We start from the raw sequence: 19164 nt of genomic DNA on the forward strand, positions 1-19164 counted from the left end.
AAGATTCCTCCATTATATCGGACTGCATTGTGCAGTGTACCGTATATTTAAGACAAGACTTTCGTGCTCAAACCTTTGAAAAATACATATATTTCGTAAGCTCATGTGAAAAGAAAAAGGGTTGGTTGGCACTGAAAGTACTACAATTGTCCGTATAAAACTATTGCAACTATGGAGTAACAATATCCGGGGAATAATGCTTCTATCGGGAGTTCAGGTGGTGCTCAGCCATAGGAGACAACACATCCAAAATGCAGCGATATAGTAGAAAGAAAAAGGCAGCACTCACCCGTTGATACTTCCGTTATTAAAGTTGCTTTTAATCCATAAAGATTACACTTGTACAACCAAATGCGGTATTGGCTAAGGCATAGGAGTAAAGAGGGAGCGGTGAAGACAAAAACAGACGACGGCCGTTTCGCTCTTACGAGCTTCTACGGGTCCATGTGTGCTGTGCCGACAGCGTCATTTCCTTTATCAGGTGAGAGACGCCACACGTGTTAAGTGATTACATACATAATTAAAATCAACAACACAAATTTCTGACTATTTCTTTCGGATTTAAATGAAAATGGCCATATCTAATTTGTCGTTTAATCCCCAGGGCCCCTGGGCATTAGTTTTTAAAATCCACCTTGCTTCGCACTGAAGGAGCAATTTGTTGTGATCTCCTCTGTGCTGCGGCAGGTTAATAACTTCTAGCCCCGCAAATGTTAACTGGTTGGGATCCCCTCCGTGCATTTCTTGAATGTGCTTGATTAAACGGACGCGTCCCTTCCCTGTGAGCACTGAGTTATAGTTATAGCGGAAAAAAGCCAAAATGTTAAGACCCAATACATTTCGGGTCCGTTTGTAGGTGGAGTAAAATCCAATTGGATGCCTCCAATATCTCCTGGAAACAATATAGATCTATTCCAAGATATGGTCATTAAAGACATAGAAGCCCTAATATACCAACAGGCCCACCAAAACATACCTCCGCAGGAACTTAAAGCTTTAAGAGACATACAAAAATGGAACGACGTTGTCATCCGCAGAGCGGACAAAGGCGGCAACGTCGTTGTCCTTGATAAAAAGTATTATATTGAAGAGGCATTGTCTCAGCTTAATGATTCCAATACATATACAGCATTGGAACGAAATCCTACAAACGATATTAAAATAAAATTGAGAACGTTCCTGCGCAGATATGTAGAAATGGGCACAATAACAAGAGCAAGGGCAGAAAAATTAATTCCGGAATTCCCTCATTATGCCAATTGGTACAGCATCCCAAAAATCCACAAAAACGCGAGACAGCCTCCGGGCCGCCCAATAGTGTCCGGAAAAAATTCCATTACCGAACCTCTGTCCCAATTTCTAGATTGGCTTCTCAAGCCATTATTAATGGAGATACCCTCCTTTATCAAAGATTCGGGGGACTTTTTATTGGCACTTAAAGATCTGACTTGGCAGCCCACTTTTTCATTAGTTTCGATAGACATTGTCAATTTATATACTCGCATACCACATCAAAGAGGTTTAGATGCCATAAAAAATATCTTAAAAAATACAGAAAAGGATGAGAATTTTATTTCATTTATTTTGGAAGGGTTAGATTTCGTACTAACCAATAACACCTTTAAATTCTCAAACAAATGGTATTCCCAGCGGGTTGGTACCGCGATGGGTACTCCGGTGGCGTGCGTCTTCGCGAACCTGTTTCTCGCAGCGTTTGAGGAGAGGCACGTCACCGGACCCCAAAACCCCTTTCTGAATCACATACGAATGTACCTGCGATTCGCAGATGATGTATTTATGGTGTGGGACGGCGAGGAATCGGGCTTCAACGAATTTGTAACATTTCTAAACAACAATAATGAGGATAATATGTTATTGACAGCCGTCTATGGAGGTAATTCCCTAGAATTCTTAGACGTAAAAATTGAAATACAGGAGGGGATAATTACCACCAAAGCCCATAGAAAAGAAACAGCTACTAATAATGTACTACACTTTCAAAGTGCGCATCCCCATCACACAAAAAACAGCATACCGTACAGCCAGATGGTACGACTGAGAAAATTAAATAGTAATGATGAAAGCTATGTTAATCAAGTACAGGAATTAAAGTCGCGTTTCATTAATAGAGGGTATCCCAATTATATTTTACAAAAAGCTGAATCACGAGCAGCAAATCTTTCCCAAATAGATCTGTTAAAAAAAGGGAAAAAAGGAAAAAAAGCCAAGGGAATTGGTAACGGGAAGAAAGAAGGAATTTTTACCTTCATCTTTAAACACAGTCCGCTAGACAACGAAATTTATTCGATAATACGAAAAAATTGGCACATTATAAAAAATGACTCAGATTTTAGGAGTCTATCGGATTGTCGCCCGCGATTCGCTTATAAACGCACAAAGAATATCGGTGACCTAGTAGTGCACATTAAAATAACAACAGGTAACTCTGATTGGATAAAAAAGTCACGCCCGCAGGGAAATTTTAAATGTGGGAACTGTAGCATGTGCCACTTGCACTGTACAAAAAATCCCCTAAAAATAGGTACTGTAACCCATTCCGTAAAAGACTTCGTTACATGTAAAACTAAATTCGTCGTGTACGTGATTCTCTGCCCATGCAATAAGTTCTACATAGGGAAAACTATCAGGCCTCTAATGGTTCGCTTCCGCGAGCACTATAACTCAGTGCTCACAGGGAAGGGACGCGTCCGTTTAATCAAGCACATTCAAGAAATGCACGGAGGGGATCCCAACCAGTTAACATTTGCGGGGCTAGAAGTTATTAACCTGCCGCAGCACGGAGGAGATCACAACAAATTGCTCCTTCAGTGCGAAGCAAGGTGGATTTTAAAAACTAATGCCCAGGGGCCCTGGGGATTAAACGACAAATTAGATATGGCCATTTTCATTTATATCCGAAAGAAATAGTCAGAAATTTGTGTTGTTGATTTTAATTATGTATGTAATCACTTAACACGTGTGGCGTCTCTCACCTGATAAAGGAAATGACGCTGTCGGCACAGCACACATGGACCCGTAGAAGCTCGTAAGAGCGAAACGGCCGTCGTCTGTTTTTGTCTTCACCGCTCCCTCTTTACTCCTATGCCTTAGCCAATACCGCATTTGGTTGTACAAGTGTAATCTTTATGGATTAAAAGCAACTTTAATAACGGAAGTATCAACGGGTGAGTGCTGCCTTTTTCTGTCTACTATATCGCTGCATTTTGGATGTGTTGTCTCCTATGGCTGAGCACCACCTGAACTCCCGATAGAAGCATTATTCCCCGGATATTGTTACTCCATAGTTGCAATAGTTTTATACGGACAATTGTAGTACTTTCAGTGCCAACCAACCCTTTTTCTTTTCACATGACCCTTTATATTTTCACTCTTTGTTTCATTGCAGCCATTTGGTAAATTCAAAAAAGTTCATTTTTTTCACATTAATGTACACTCTGCACCCCATCTTGACTGAAAAAAACAGAAATGTAGACATTTTTGCAAACTTAATAAAAAAGAAAAACTGAAATATCACATGGTCATAAGTATTCAGACCCTTTGCTCAGACACTCATATTTAAGTCACATGCTGTCCATTTCCTTGTGATACTCCTTGAGATGGTTCTACTCCTTCATTGGAGTCCAGCTGTGTTTAATTAAACTGATAGGACTTGATTTGGAAAGGCACACACCTGTATATATATAAGACCTCACAGATCACAGTGCATGTCAGACCAAATGAGAATCATGAGGTCAAAGTAACTGGCCAAGGAGCTCAGGGACAGAATTGTGACGTCACAGATCTGACCAAGATCAACAAGAATTTCTGCAGTATTCAAGGATCTTAAGAGCATAGTAGCCTCCATAATCCTTTAATGGAAGAAGTTTGGGACCACAGAAGTCTTCCTAGACCTGGCCGTCCAGCCAAACTTAGCAATCATGGGGGAAGAGCCTTGGTGAGAGAGGTAAAGAACCTCAAGATCCCTGTGGCTGAGCTCCAAAGATGTAGTAGGGAGAGGGGAGAAAGTCCCACAAAGTCAACTATCATTGCCGCTCTCCACCAGCCTCTCCTCAGTACAAGACATATGAAAGCCCACTTAGAGTTTGCTAAAAACCACATGAACGACTCCCAGACTATGAGAAATAAGATTCTCTGGTCTGATGAGATGAAGATAGACCTTTTTGGTGATAATTCGAAGTGGTATGTGTGTAGAAAACCAGGCACTGCTCATCACCTGCCCAATACAATCCCAACAGTGAAACATGGTGGTGGCAGCATCATGCTATGGGGGGTGTTTTTCAGCTGCAGGGACAGGATGACGGGTTGTCATTTAAGGAAACATGAATGCGGCCAAGTACATATCCTGAATGAAAACCTCTTCCAGAGTGCTCTAGACCTCAGACTTGTCCGAAGGTTCACCTTCCAACAAGACAGTGACCCTAAGCACACAGATAAAATAACGGAGGAGTGGTTTCAGAACAACTCTGTGACCATTCTTGACTGGCCCAGCCAGAGCCTTGACCTACACCCAACCAAGCATCTCTGGAGAGACCTGAAAATGACGTCCATTAACGTTCACCATCCAACCTCACGGAACTGGAGAGGATCTGCAAGGAAGAATGGCAGAGGATCCCTTAATCCAGGTGTGGAAAACTTGTTGCATCATTCCCAAGAAGACTCATAGCCGTACTAGCTCAAAAGGGTGCTTCTACTCAATACTGAGCAAAGAGTCTGAATATTTATAACCATGTGATATTTCAGTTTTTCTTTTTCAATACATTTGCAAAAATTTCTACATTTCTGTTTTTTTGCAGTCAAGATGGGGAGCAGAGTGTACATTAATGAGAAAAAAATGAACTTTTTTGAATTACCAAATGGCTGCAATGAATCAACGAGTGAAAAATGTAAAGGGGTCTCAATACTTTCTGTACCCACTGTACACCTGTGAAGTCATTGGACCTAAATTGTCATTTTCTTAGGGTATGTGCACAAGGTGCCTTTTTCAGGATTCTTCATGGAACCCGACTAAAAAAGCACTCAATAAATGTTAAAAATAATCCTTTCTCATCCTGGCAGGGCCCTAAAAGGGGTTGTTCCGTCTCGACCTCTATACCATGCTCCATAATCAAATGTGGCCATAGTGAAAGGGAACAGAGCATGGTATAGAGGTCGAGACAGAACAACCCCTTTTAGGGCTCTGCCAGGATGAGAAAGCAAATTCTTAGCATGAAATATTTAAAGCAAGATTTGAGCATTAATGTCCTTTTTGGGAACCCAGCATCTTTTCTTGGGACCAAATCTGTTCCTCTCAATTAAAAGGATCGTCCTGTGACCAAAGTACATTATAATTAATAGCTCTTGGAATAATAAGTTTAACTTCCAAAATGTGATGTATTTTTTTCCTGTGATGAGATATTTTTATAAATATGTCCCTGCTATGTATGCACATGCTATGTATGCACATGCCACAGCTCCACCCATTGGGTGATGGGGCGGGAAAGCATAAGTCACCTATGAGTATATGGATGAAACAGCAGGGGCTCAAAGCTGCTACTTTCTGGGGTAAGACATTTCCCTGTCTGTTTTATCACAGGAGTGTTTCTGCTGCCTCATCTGTAAGCTCATCATAAATCAAGTCAGTGAAATGTAAACTCTCGGTGGCTGCTGTTCCTCCTATGTAAGAGGATTCCTATGCAATTTGCTAACTAGTCTTGTCTGGTCTCTCTCAATTGATGGCTTCTACATTTTTTTTAATCAAAATTATGTTAACTAAGTAAGTACGCTATATTATTTTCATGCACTATTGCTGTTTTTTATTTAATACTAGTGTTGAACGATACCTTCCGATATTCAAAAGTATCGGTATCGGATTGGATCTGCCGATATCCAAAAAATATCGGATATCACCGATACCGATACCCGATACCAATACAAGTCAATGGGACACAAATATCGGAAGCGATCCTGGATGGTTCCCAGGGTCTGAAGGAGAGGACACTCTCCTTCAGGCCCTGGGATCCATATTCATGTAAAAAATAAAGAATAAAAAAAAAATATGGATATACTCACCCCTCCGACGGACCCTGGACCTCAGCGGTGCAAGCGTCTGCCTCCGTTCCTAAGAATGCAGTGAGTGAAGGACCTGCGATGATGTCGCGGTCACGCGACCAGTCACGCGACCAGTCACAAGACCACGACGTCATCGCAGGTCCTACACTCACTGCATTCTTAGGAATGGAGGCTGCCGGTTGCACCGCTGAGAGCCAGGGGCCGTTGGAGGGGTGAGTATATCCATATTTTTTATTTTTATTCTTTAATTTTTACATGAATATGGATCCCAGGGCCTGAAGGAGAGTCTCCTCTCCTCCAGACCCTGGGAACCATACGCACCGCAAACGCCGAAGAACTTATATGAACTTCCGATTCCGATTTCCGATATCACAAAAATATCGGAACTCGGTATCGGAATTCCGATACAGCGAATATCGGCCGATACCCGATATTTGCAGTATCGGAATGCTCAACACTATTTAATACAGGGTATTTTCTCATTCTGTTTCTATCTTAGGTTTTCTCTGTTTAGTGGCCATTGTGAACATGCACCTACATGTTGCATGCATACCAACTTATATTACCAACTTATATTCCAATTCATTTGTTTAAGTTTTTGAATCTACAGTGTGTACAATCTGTTGCGCTCAACAGTGGCGCATGTGGATTGGGAACCCACTGTGCCACAGGGCCGGGCCTGCCTAGGAAGGGGATGAGGCTAAGCGGATACACAGCGTTCACTGGAGCTCATGATGGTGGAGACAAACTGGGCCACAGGTAGCTGCCAGGTACCACTTCTAGGCAGAACCCGATACTGCAGCTTGTTGCACCCATGGGTCAAGTTCGCTGACACTAATTAGGGATATGTTCAGACCTTGGATCAGGGAATTGCTACACATGGACCAGGAAACAATGTTCAGGCACTGGCAGCACTGGGACCACGGGACTTTGGATTAAGGAAGGGCAACTTCATGACCAGGGGATAACCTTCAGGCATTGGCTGAACTGGGACCAGGGGACTTCAGGAACAGGACTTTCTGCACTGGGACCAAGGAAAACTGTTCAGGCACTGGCCACACCGGGACCAGGGATTTGGGTTCAGGACCCTAGCCACACCAGGACCAGGTATTCGAGTTCACTACACTGGCCGCACTGGGATCAGGGATTAAGGATCAGGATACTGGCCAACTAGGGACCAGATGACCTCACAACTACACTGGCATAACACCTACCTAATGACTAAACTTGTAGCTTGGTGAATCCTTAAGGGACAGGAAGTCTTTTATACAGGATGAATTCCAGCAATTGACTGGGACCCATCTTGCAGGTGCTCACATTTATACTAAGTGCCTCACAGTTACAAGCTGAGGGAATTTACTACTGTAAACGCGCTCTGCTCCTTTAAGAGCAGGGGATCATGTGCCGAGTGCACTAGGCGTGCTGCCAGGAACTGCAGCGTGTACATAGAACAGGAAGCAGGAAGCTCGTAGGGGGTCGGAAGCGGTGAGTAAGCCGGCGTCCCAGCATGGAGGGAGATGGGGACACCATGCAGGGGCTCCAGCAATAATGCTACACATTCCAATAAGAACAATGAAAACCATTGCATGATCAGGTGTGTCCAAACTTTTGACTGGTATTGTATGCAATTTGCTAACTAGTCTCACCTGGCCTCCCTCAATTGATGAGAATTGAGTGAAGCACAGTATGTAAATCATACGTGACATATGTTCACGTAACCTCCCACACACACAGGAATACAGGGGAATCATGACAGTGTGCACATTACAGGCTGTCATGATTCAGCAGTCTGCAGTTATATAGAATAATTGAATACTTTTATTCTAAGACCCAATAACCCTGTAAAGACAGGATAAATATTTGCTGCACTCTTTCTACATCTGCGACATTTTTCATTCTTCCAACCAGTTACTGAAATCATATCTTAACACCAAACATACAAATATTTGATCTCCCACACTATTCATAATTTCAGCTACATTTAAAATGAATTACAACATACTGTATATATTATTAATATTAAAGCCGAGGCAGAATGGAGCCACTTCCTGAATCATTCTTTACTACCTTTGTTTTTACATAGATAATTAGTCTAAACAACATCATGAATTAATATTTCTTAGAAGTTAATTTTTCAAGTGTACTAAACTAAATGCATGATAAATGGAAACAAATTAGACATATTACTTTTTACAGGAGACATTATTGACCTATTCTAAAATGCATTATAAGACCAATTTAAAGGTAGAAGATTCACAGTCATTGATCAGCAGGAACACTAATGTTTTCAACATCAATAAGTGTGTTCATTCCTTCACTGATAATATTAAGGCGTTTTAGCTTAGTAAAACATGATCACAAACCAGTCAGAATAAAATTACCTAAGAAAATAAATGTGACATAGCTTAAAAGTCAAGGACATTTTTATTGCTAAGGTTTGAGCACGAAATATTTCATCTTATTTTATAGCCTAATAATACATGCTGTTATATTTTCCTTCCTGGGTATCTTTGTTTTCAACCTTCACTATTGGGTTTTCAGGTACATTTACTACATAAAAGGCTATTTTTGTAGTATTGAACTTGGCAAATGTGAATTATTTGGAAATGAATTGTCATTGATAATGGAAAACATACATATAGCAGTTCCTCCAATAAGCTTGTTGCTTAGTATAATTAACAATTGTTTTCAAGCATATTTGTGGAACCACTGTATGGTTTTTATAAAGGATCTATCTTTCTGTAGGAGCAGTTTCTAGCAGGTAATGGAGTTGTGAAAGTCAGAATCCCTCATGGTGGTTATCTTTATCTAACTTACTAAAACTATTAAATAAGGCTGGTTTCACACTTGCGTTTTTGTAAGCGCTAAAAAACACAAAAAAAGCATGCGTTTTTTCCCTATACTTAACAATAAAAACGCATGCGTTTTGACGCGTTTTCGGCAACGCATGCGTTTTTTGACGCGTACGTTCATTTGCAGAAATGCAACCTGTAGTAATTTCTAGCGGCGTTTTTTTTCCGCAAAAAAAGCATGCGTTTTTTCGCGGCAAAAAAATGCATTGCTGTCTATGTAAACACATGCGTTTTTAAGCACATGCGTTTGTTTGCGTTAAAAACGCATGCGTTTTTATAGAAAAACACAAGAAAACACAAAAAAAACAAGAAAACCCTAACCCTAACCATAGGGATCCAAACCCTAACCCTAACCCTAACCCTAAGGTTAGGATCCCTAGTAACCCTAGGGATCCTAACCCTAACCCTAACCCTAGGGATCCTAACCCTAACCCTTAGGGTTAGGGTTAGGATCCTAACCCTTAGGGTTAGGGTTAGGGTTTGGATCCCTATGGTTAGGGTTATGGTTAGGGGTAGGGGTAGGGGTAGGGTTATGGTTAGGGGTAGGGTTAGGGTTAGGGGTAGGGTTAGGGTTAGGGTTTGGATCCCTATGGTTAGGGTTATGGTTAGGGGTAGGGGTAGGGTTAGGGGTAGGGTTAGGATCCCAAGGGTTATGGTTAGGGTTATGGTTAGGGTTAGGGGTAGGGTTAGGGTTATGGTTAGGGGTAGGGTTAGGGTTAGGGTTAGGGGTAGGGTTAGGGTTAGGGTTTGGATCCCTTTGGTTAGGGTTAGGGTTATGGTTAGGGTTAGGGTTTGGATCCCTTTATCACCTTGATGGTGGGGGGTGTTATGATCCTGGTGGTAAGGAACACATGAACTGACCTGATGGGTAAACCAAAAATAAGGACAAGCTCTGGGAATGTGGGAACTTTACTGACCGCAATCCTGATCCTATCAACACACACTATAGGCAGCCGTGGAGCGTTCCTAACTCGGCCTAGACGCCTCGTTCACAGACTGAGAAACTAGCTACCCCTAGAGAGAAACAAAGCCTTACTTGCCTCAGAGAAATTTTCCCCAAAGAGTAAGCAGCCCCCCACAAATAATAACGGTGAGTTTAAGGGGAAAACACAAACATAGAAATGAAAATAGGTTTTAGCAAATGAGGCCCGCTAAAAACTAAATAGTCAGAAGATAGCAAGGAATCTGTGCGGTCAGTATAAAATACTACAAAAGTATCCACGCAGAGAATACAAAAAGACCCCCACACCGACTCACGATGTGAGGGACGCAACTCCGCACCCCAGAGCTTCCAGCTAGCAATCAAATAGCATATAAGCAAGCTGGACTGAACTCATAACATACTGAGAAACATTTTCAAATAGCAATGAGCTAAAATGGACTAGCATGAACTTAGCTTCTCCACAAGGAGACAGGTCACAAGGGAAGTCCCAGAGAGATCTGAACCAGTACTGAATACAACGACAGCAGGCAACAAGTAAAGGTCCAGATGGAGTTAAATAGGCAGCAAGCCTAGCAGGAAACGAGGCAGCTGGAGTCCAGCTACAGACCAGCCGTAACACTAAAAGCCACCAGAGGGAGCCCATGAACAGAACTCACAAAGTACCACTCATGACCACAGGAGGGAGCCTGAGAACGGAATTCACAACAGGGGGTGGCTTATCAGTGACCTGGTGACCAGGACATTCTAATAAAAAGCTACTCCTAACCCTAACCCTAGGGATCCTAACCCTAACCCTAACCCCAACCCTAACCATAGCTAATTCTATTACCGTATTTTCCGGCGTATAAGACGACTTTTTAACCCCCGAAAATCTTCTTAAAAGTCGGGGGTCGTCTTATACGCCGGGAATCGTCTTGTACGCCGGTGTATATGGTGGGTGGGGAGGGGGAGTGATCCTGATGACGAGGGGGCGTCTCACAGGAAAGTGAGTAATCCCCATTACCTTATCCTAGCGGTGCAGCGTGGGGGTGTCAGTGCTGGGAGCGGCGGCGGCTGCTGTGTTCTGGTGCGGCGGCTCCTCTTCTGTGTGGGGCCTCTGTGCTGTGAGGTGGCGGTGGCGGCGGCATATCTTTATCCAGTTGGGGCTCCTCCGGCATCTCCTTAGCCCTGGAGGCCCCGCCGCAACTCCATCGGTGCAATGTGGTGGCCTCCGGGAAAATGGCCGCTGCTCAGATTCAGATCTCGTGTCCCGAGATTTCGGGACGAGATCTGAATCTGAGCAGCGGCCATTTTCCCGGAGGCCACCGCATCGCACCTATTGAGCTGCCTCCGGGAAAATGGCCGCTGCATTGCACCGATGGAGTTGCGGCGGGGCCTCCAGGGCTAAGGAGATGCCGGAGGAGCCCCAACTGGATAAAGATATGCCGCCGCCACCGCCACCTCACAGCACAGAGGCCCCACACAGAAGAGGAGCCGCCGCACCAGAGCACAGCAGCCGCCGCACCAGAGCACAGCAGCCGCCGCCGCCACTCCCAGCACTGAGACCCCCACGCTGCACCGCTACGATAAGGTAATGGGGGATACTCACTTTCCTGTGAGACGCCCCCTCGTCATCAGGATCACTCCCCCCCCCCCCAAAAGGCACATATTCACCGGCCCTATAAGACGACATAGGGTGTATAAGAAGACCCCCGACTTTTAAGAAGATTTTATATTTTAACTGGTAAAGTTGGGGGGTCGTCTTATACGCCCAGTCGTCTTATACGCCGGAAAATACGGTAATCTTATTATTAAGAAAGTTTTCTAGTTGATTTTGATGTTTGGCAGCTGTCACACACTTCTCAGCATGTGTTTCAAAAACGCAAACGCGGGAAAAAACGCATGTAAACGCGGGAAAACGCAGCGTTTTGACGCTATTTTTTTTGGTGCAAAAACGCATGCGTCAAAAAAACACACCGTTTGCATGCGTTTTCATGCATTTTTTCACCACATGCGTTTTTTTAAAAAACGCTGCAGATCAAAACGCAAGTGTGAAACCAGCCTTAATCAGGGGTTCATATGAATGTAATTTGTGATTCTTGGCCCAAGGCATTATCAAAACCCTTAATCTACTATGTGCCATTTATACTGTTGCTTTGTTATGTAGACCACCCATGTAGCACTTCCTGAGTGCTCCTGTTAATTCTGCACCCAATATAGTTATTCACCTATGTACGGTGTACAGAAAAATTACTGCAATTATACATTACTAGATGGTGGCCCGATTTTAACGCATCGGGTATTCTAGAATATGCATGTCCACGTAGTATATTGCACAGCCCACGTGTTTATTGCCCAGCCACGTAGTATATTGCCCAGCTACGTAGTATATTGCCCAGTGACGTAGTGTATTGGCCAGCAACGTAGTATATTGCCCAGCCACAAAGTATATTGCCCAACCACATAGTATATTGCCGAGCGACATAGTATATTGCCCAGTGACGTAGTATATTGCCCAGCCACGTAGTATATTGCCCAGTAACGTAGTATATTGCCCAGCCACATAGTATATTGCCCAGTCACATAGTATATTGCCCAGTGATGTAGTATATTGCCCAGCCACATAGTATATTGCCCAGTGATGTAGTATATTGCCCAGTGATGTAGTATATTGCCCAGCCACGTAGTATATTGCCCAGCCACGTAGCATATTGCCCAGCCACGTAGTATATTGCCCAGTCACGTAGTATATTGCTCAGTCACGTAGTATATTGCCCAGCCACGTAGTATATTGCCCAGCCACATAGTATATTGCCCAGCCTCGTAGTATATTGCCCAGCCACGTAGTATATTGCCCAGCCATGTAGTATAATGCCCAGCGACATAGTATATTGCCCAGTGACGTAGTATATTGCCCAGCCACGTAGTATATTGCCCAGCCACGTAGTATATTGCACAGCCCATGTAGTATATTGCCCAGTCACGTAGTATATTGCACAGCCCACGTAGTATATTGCCCAGCGACGTAGTATATTGCCCAGTGACGTAGTATATTGCCCAGCCACGTAGTATATTGCCCAGCCACGTAGTATATTGCTCAGCCCACATAGTATATTGCCCAGTCATGTAGTATATTGCACAGCCCACGTAGTATATTGCCCAGCCACGTAATATATTGCCCAGCCACATAGTATATTGCCCAGCGACGTAGTATATTGCCCAGTGAAGTAGTATATTGCCCAGCCACGTAGTATATTGCCCAGTGACATAGTATATTGCCCAGCCACGTAGTATATTGCCCAGTCACGTAGTATATTGCCCAGCGACGTAGTATATTGCCCAGCGATGTAGTATATTGCCCAGCCACGGTGTATATTGCCCAGCCACTTAGTATATTGCACAGTCAAGTAGTATATTGGTTAGCCACATAGTATATTGCCCAGCCACGTAGTATATTGCCCAGTAACGTAGTATATTGCCCAGTGACGTAAAATAAAAAATAAACATATACTCACCTCCCGAAGTGCCGTTGAAGTCCTGGCGCCTGTGTATGGTGCACGCGGCAGCTTCCGGTCCCAAGGTTGGTATGAGTGCAGGACCTGTGATTACATCGCGGTCACATGACCGTGACGTCATGGCAGATCCTTCTCGCATAGCATCCTTGGCACCGGAACCTGCTGCTTGCACTGCCGAGGACACAGCGCCACGTCCGAGGGTGAGAATAACCTTCTTTGTATTATTATTTGTAACAGATCTTTTTACTATTGATGCTGCACAGGCAGCATCAATAGTAAAAAATTGGTCACACAGGGTTAATAGCTGCGTTAATGGAGTGCGTTACACCGCAGTCCATTAACGCTGGCATTAACCCTGTGTGAGTGCTGACTGGAGGGGAGTATGGAGCGGGCACTGACTGTGGGGAGGAATGAGCGGCCATGTTGCCGCCGGACTGTGCCCATCACTGATTGGTCGTGGTAATCATCGTGGTTTTTTTTGCCACAACCAATCAGCGACTTGGATTCCATGACAGACAGAGGCCGCGACCAATGAATATCCGTGACAGACAGACAGAAGGACAGACAGACAGACAGATGGAAGTGACCCTTAGACAATTATATAGAAGATAATGTATGAACACTAATTGTATTGTGGAAATCTAGTGATGTCTTCATAGGACATACTTCTAAATAAAATCCAGTATCTCAACAAATGTATTCCAAAGGCTACTCTTTTAAAGAAGTTGTCCACCGATTACCGATCAGACCTAAGGATAGGTTATTAATTTTAAAGTAATGGACAACTTCCTTAAAATTCATTTGGACTAGTCAATGTAAATAAATAGAAAAAGAGTCAGCTTACCCATATGAAGATCCAGTGCACGGAAACTTGTGGTGCGGCAAGAAAATATACTGGAAAATGGAGGAAAATCCAACATCAAAATTCTTCTGTTGAAAAGCTAAAATTCTATTAGTGTAAAAAGGAAGAAGTCACATCTTCAATACTGTAAAAACTTTAAAATATTATCCAAATGCCTTTACGCCTTGCATGCTAGGTGTAAACCCAGCCATCTGAAACACGTATGCATAATATTTTTATATTTTTCAAGGTGTTGAAGTTGCGACTCCTTCCTTTTTGCACTAATAGAATTATGGCTTTTTAGCAGAAGAGTTTTGATGCTGGATTTTTCTCCATTTTATTAGTCAATGTATATGTTGGGAGATTTTCCAAACATATACATTAATAGAATACCACCCAACATGCAGTGAAGCAAGCCAAGAGAGTCAGCTAGCAGTCAGCCACTGTCTTATACTCAAAAAGTCAGATAGAAACAGATTATCATTTTTTACCAAACATAAAAGCATCCTATTACGTTGCTTGGTTGATATTTCACTGAGACACAAATATGGCTGTTTTGCCTTCTTTTTCATTGATGTCCTACATATATTAGCTTATTTCTTTTTCCATGAGTGCTAAATAATAACAAGAACCACATACTAAAGGAATACCTATACTGAAGCAATGTCAGTGAAAGCCCCTGGATAATAGGTGGTATAGTGCACAGCATGTAACATTTGGAGTTGACATATTGTGTCCTCATTACTGAACTCGTAATCTGGATTATTACATTTTTAGTTTATCTCTTACAGGGGGTTTATTCTTTTCTGTAGTTTAGTATTCAGCCTCAGGTTCTATTATCCTATCTGAACAATGGGTTGGCTAATATTCCTCCATAAACACAGCTGTGGATAAATGTAATCTTAATACTTTGTATGCAGTTATTCACAAGAAAGTTAACTAATATTCACTCCTGAACATCCAATTAGCTCCCTATTGCAGTAACATTGATTCAATTATCTGATGGTGAAATATTTTCCTTTCTTAATTAAATCGGCTCATGTAACTGTACTGTTAATTATGAAAGAAGATCTATATAGAAGGAAAGGTTGTTCTGTTAGCTCTTAATGAATACATATTTTACAGTGGCATTGGTATTCTGTCGTTCTGGGGAATTGGGTCACCACTCACCACAGCTGTTCAATGTTATGTTTACATCTTTCTAGGGTCTTTCTAAGTGTAGTGTGGGTTCCCAGCAAGTATTTTTTACCCCTTAATCCATTGACCTAAATTCAGAACAACTCAACTGCAAGCACATGCATTGCATATAATGTATTGTAATCTTGGTTCACTACTCCTCTTGTGTGGTGTGCAGAGTGCAGCAGCTGAGGTGACTTTGTTATTGCTGTGCTCTGAAAATCATTCAATACTCCTTCATACCGTGATAGCTTTTAAACAACCTGAAAATCACCTTAAATGCATAAAAAAATTGCATAAAACATAAAGATTTCAGTATGGTCAAAATTAATTGTTCACTCCTTGATATAGCAGACATGAAGCAAACTGATAAGTAAATAAGTTATATTACTTGTCACTATTTGCTTCAAATTGATCTGAATTTGTTAGAGCTGAATATTGTAGACTTTGGGTCTTGATCTTTACTGAAAAGAGTCAACAAGCTCTTCGTCAGTTAATATCTAACATCTGAACTCACATAAAGTGATGAGAGTTTTTTATGTTTCAGATTAGAGTACAGATCCTGGTGTAAAGGCTTTTTTAAAATGTATATCACAAGACTAAGTTTTGTACAGATATTGAGTACTTGTCTACTACTTGTATAACTCCTTCTTAAACACTACAGAGTGGGCCACTTATATGGATACACATAAATAAAATGGGAATGGTTGGTGATATCAACTTCCTGTTTGTCGCACATTAGTATATGGGAGGGGGGAAACTTTTCAAGATGGGTGGTGACCATGGTGGCCATTTTGAAGTAGGCCATTTGGGATCCAACTTTATTTTTCCAGTCGGAAGAGGGTCATGTGACACATCAAACTTATTGAAAATTTCACAAGAAAAACAATGGTGTGCTTGGTTTTAACGTATCTTAATTCTTTCATGAGTTATTTACAAGTTTATGACCACTTATAAAATGTGTTCAAAGTGCTGCCCATTGTGTTGGATTGTCAATGCAACCCCCTTATTCCACTCTTGACACATTGATAGCAACACCGCAGAAGAAATGATAGTGTAAGGGGGTCAGACTTCTTGTAGGAATGCTTGGACCTGACACCCATAATGGTGTGGTGCACCATCTTGCTGGAAAAACTCAGGGAATGTGCCATCTTCAGTGCATAAAGAGGGCAACACATCACCATGTAGCAATTTCAGATATCCAGTGGCATTGAGGTATCCATTGATGAAGAAATGCCCCACTATCTTTGTACCCGATATACCACACCATACCATCAATTATGAGTGTCAGGTCTGAGCATTCCTACGTGAACAGTTTCCTGGAAAATGGATTGGTCGTCGTGGGCCAGTTGATTGGCCACCAAGGTCTCCCAATGTGACCCCCTTAGACTTTTATCTTTGGGGTCATCTGAAGGCAATTGTCTATGCTGTGAAGATACGAGATGTGCAGCATCTGCAACAATGGATACTGGAAGCCTGTGCTAGCATTTCTTCTCCGGTGTTGGTGTTGCTATCAGTGTGTCAAGAGTGGGAGAAGAGAGTTGCATTGACAATCCAACACCAACAATGGGTAGAACTTTGAACACATTTTATAAAATGTTCATAAACTTGTAAATAACTCATGAAAAAATAAAGTTACGTTAAAACCAAGCACACCATTGTTTTTCTTGTGAAATTCTCAATAAGTATGATGTGTCACATGACCCTCTTCCCATTGGAAAAAATAAAGTTGGATCCAAAATGGCCGACTTCAAAATGGCCACCATGGTCACCACCCATCTTGAAAAGTTTCCCCCCTCCCATACTAATGTGCCACAAACAGGAAGTTGATATCACCAACCATTCCCATTTTATTTAGGTGTATCCGTATAAATGGCCCACCCTGTATATTGCCCAGTGTAATATAAAAATAACAGGTACTTCCCTCCCACATTGGTGCTGTTCTAGCAACGTTGGCCCTGGGTCTCCCAAGGCTCACATGACATTATTATTCATGTGATCACTTCAGCCAATCAGAGGCCACTAATGAGCTGCAGTCCTCACATTTCCTGCAGACATCTGATGTTCACATGTACTGAAGTGTGAGTATAGCAGCCTATATGTATCTGCAAAAGCTTATATGGCATAACAATGTCAAGCAAACCTCGGGAGACAGGGTGCTGACATTGCTGTTATGGCACAGTTGCAGGAGGTGATTATTATTTTCATTTTACGCTTGGGAATATAGCATTTAAGAAACAGGTATAAAAGTAATTTGCAACTCCTTTAATTCTAAAACTTGTAGAACTGTGAATGCAGCTCTGGTCTCTCTTTAAAAAAACCTGTCACCAGAAAAAAATGTTTTTAACCTGCAGATATGAGGTTAATCTGCAGGTTCGTAGCATTACCAACCTGCCCGCTGCTTGCACAAGCCAACCGGTGGAGGTAGAAAATTAACTTTATTCTCCCCAGCAGCATTTGGTTTCAGTCACAGGAGCGGCACCAGTGCAGTTCAATCACCACTATGAGAATACATACAATACTGTACCGGCCCTGACTGACAACTGACCCAATGCAGATCCAGTCAGGGCCGGGAGCGCAGTTAGAGTGGCCACTTTTTAGACTCAGCGATGACTCAACCAGTGCCGCTGCCGCCTCCGTGACTGAAACCGAATGCTGCCGAGGGAAAAAAAAGTTCATTTTCTCCCTGCAACATTCTGCTAACTGCAGGCACCGGGCAAGTTAATAATGCTATTAACCCCATATCTGCATGTTAATAGCATTTTTTCTGGTGACAGGTTCCCTCCAAAGGTGGCCATCTGGACAAGACAAGTAAATCCGTCTGTAAAAAACACTGGCCAAGATTAGTTAACCTAACTAAAATTACTAAACTTCTTAAGCAAATACCTTTTTTAGGTTGATCATAAAATTGGAATAAAGGTAAATAAGTAAATACACACAGTAAATGGTAATCATACATTTTTTGTCTCCCTCTCAACTGTCTGAACTATTGTTAAAAGCGTATTCTGAATTTTACAACTAGGCAACAAATTGTTTTTTTTTTATATAAGTTTACACCAAGATCGTAAAACATCTACTTACCCTTTCATGTGAAATAGTTCTGAAAAGCTAAAAAGCAAAACAAAATGATAAGTACAACATGTTAATGAGAAATAAATTTGATATAACATAAAAATAACAAATATTGTGAGGCGTAATTCTATTTATTATGAGGATTGGATGGAGAAACCCTTCCTGACCAACTGTTAGAAGACGAGATGCCAAGTACAAACATTTCCCGCTGTTCCATAAATAATGCTGCAGCTCTTAGCTGTACATAATCACAGTTACCAGTGATCTGTGAATGGGGCCAAGTCTGTTTTACTGTACTCCTTCTGTATTAAGTGTACACAAATACAGCTCATTTGTAACAAGTGTATATAGGTTAATTAACAAGAAGGAGCCTTTTTGTGTTGAAACAAGACTCCCCAATGCTGTTCACGCAGGTGCCGTTAAGAGCCTATTGAGCTCCGCTGTATAATTATCAAATACCTTTGTGCTCTCAATTTGTTAACAAAGCATTGCCTGCAATTTGCCTAAACCTATAAACCATCATCTGTGATCCACAGCAGCAATTAAGTGACAAGCCCCATTTCAGTGGAGACTTGGCACTGCATAAGAGGCAGGATGTGAATTTTAGGAGCCAGATGGATAATTTAAAAAGTCAACTTTGACAGCCTCTTTTCAATAATACTTTGGTAAAATGAGTATTGAATACTCATTAATTACATTAATATCCAGTGAGAATGC

General features: G+C 42.1%; 1 long non-coding RNA gene across 1 annotated transcript in view; it reads right to left on the bottom strand.

The window, feature by feature from the left end:
• Nucleotides 1-18559, bottom strand: part of LOC143818394 (uncharacterized) — a 52670-nt gene extending 34111 nt beyond the window's left edge. The window contains exon 1 of the long non-coding RNA XR_013224512.1: nt 18457-18559. This is a non-coding gene — a long non-coding RNA (uncharacterized LOC143818394). The remainder of the gene's footprint in view (nt 1-18456) is intronic.
• Nucleotides 18560-19164: the final 605 nt, after the last annotated feature.

This window comes from Ranitomeya variabilis, chromosome 3 (genome assembly GCF_051348905.1).
Source record: "Ranitomeya variabilis isolate aRanVar5 chromosome 3, aRanVar5.hap1, whole genome shotgun sequence".
NCBI lineage: Eukaryota > Metazoa > Chordata > Amphibia > Anura > Dendrobatidae > Ranitomeya > Ranitomeya variabilis.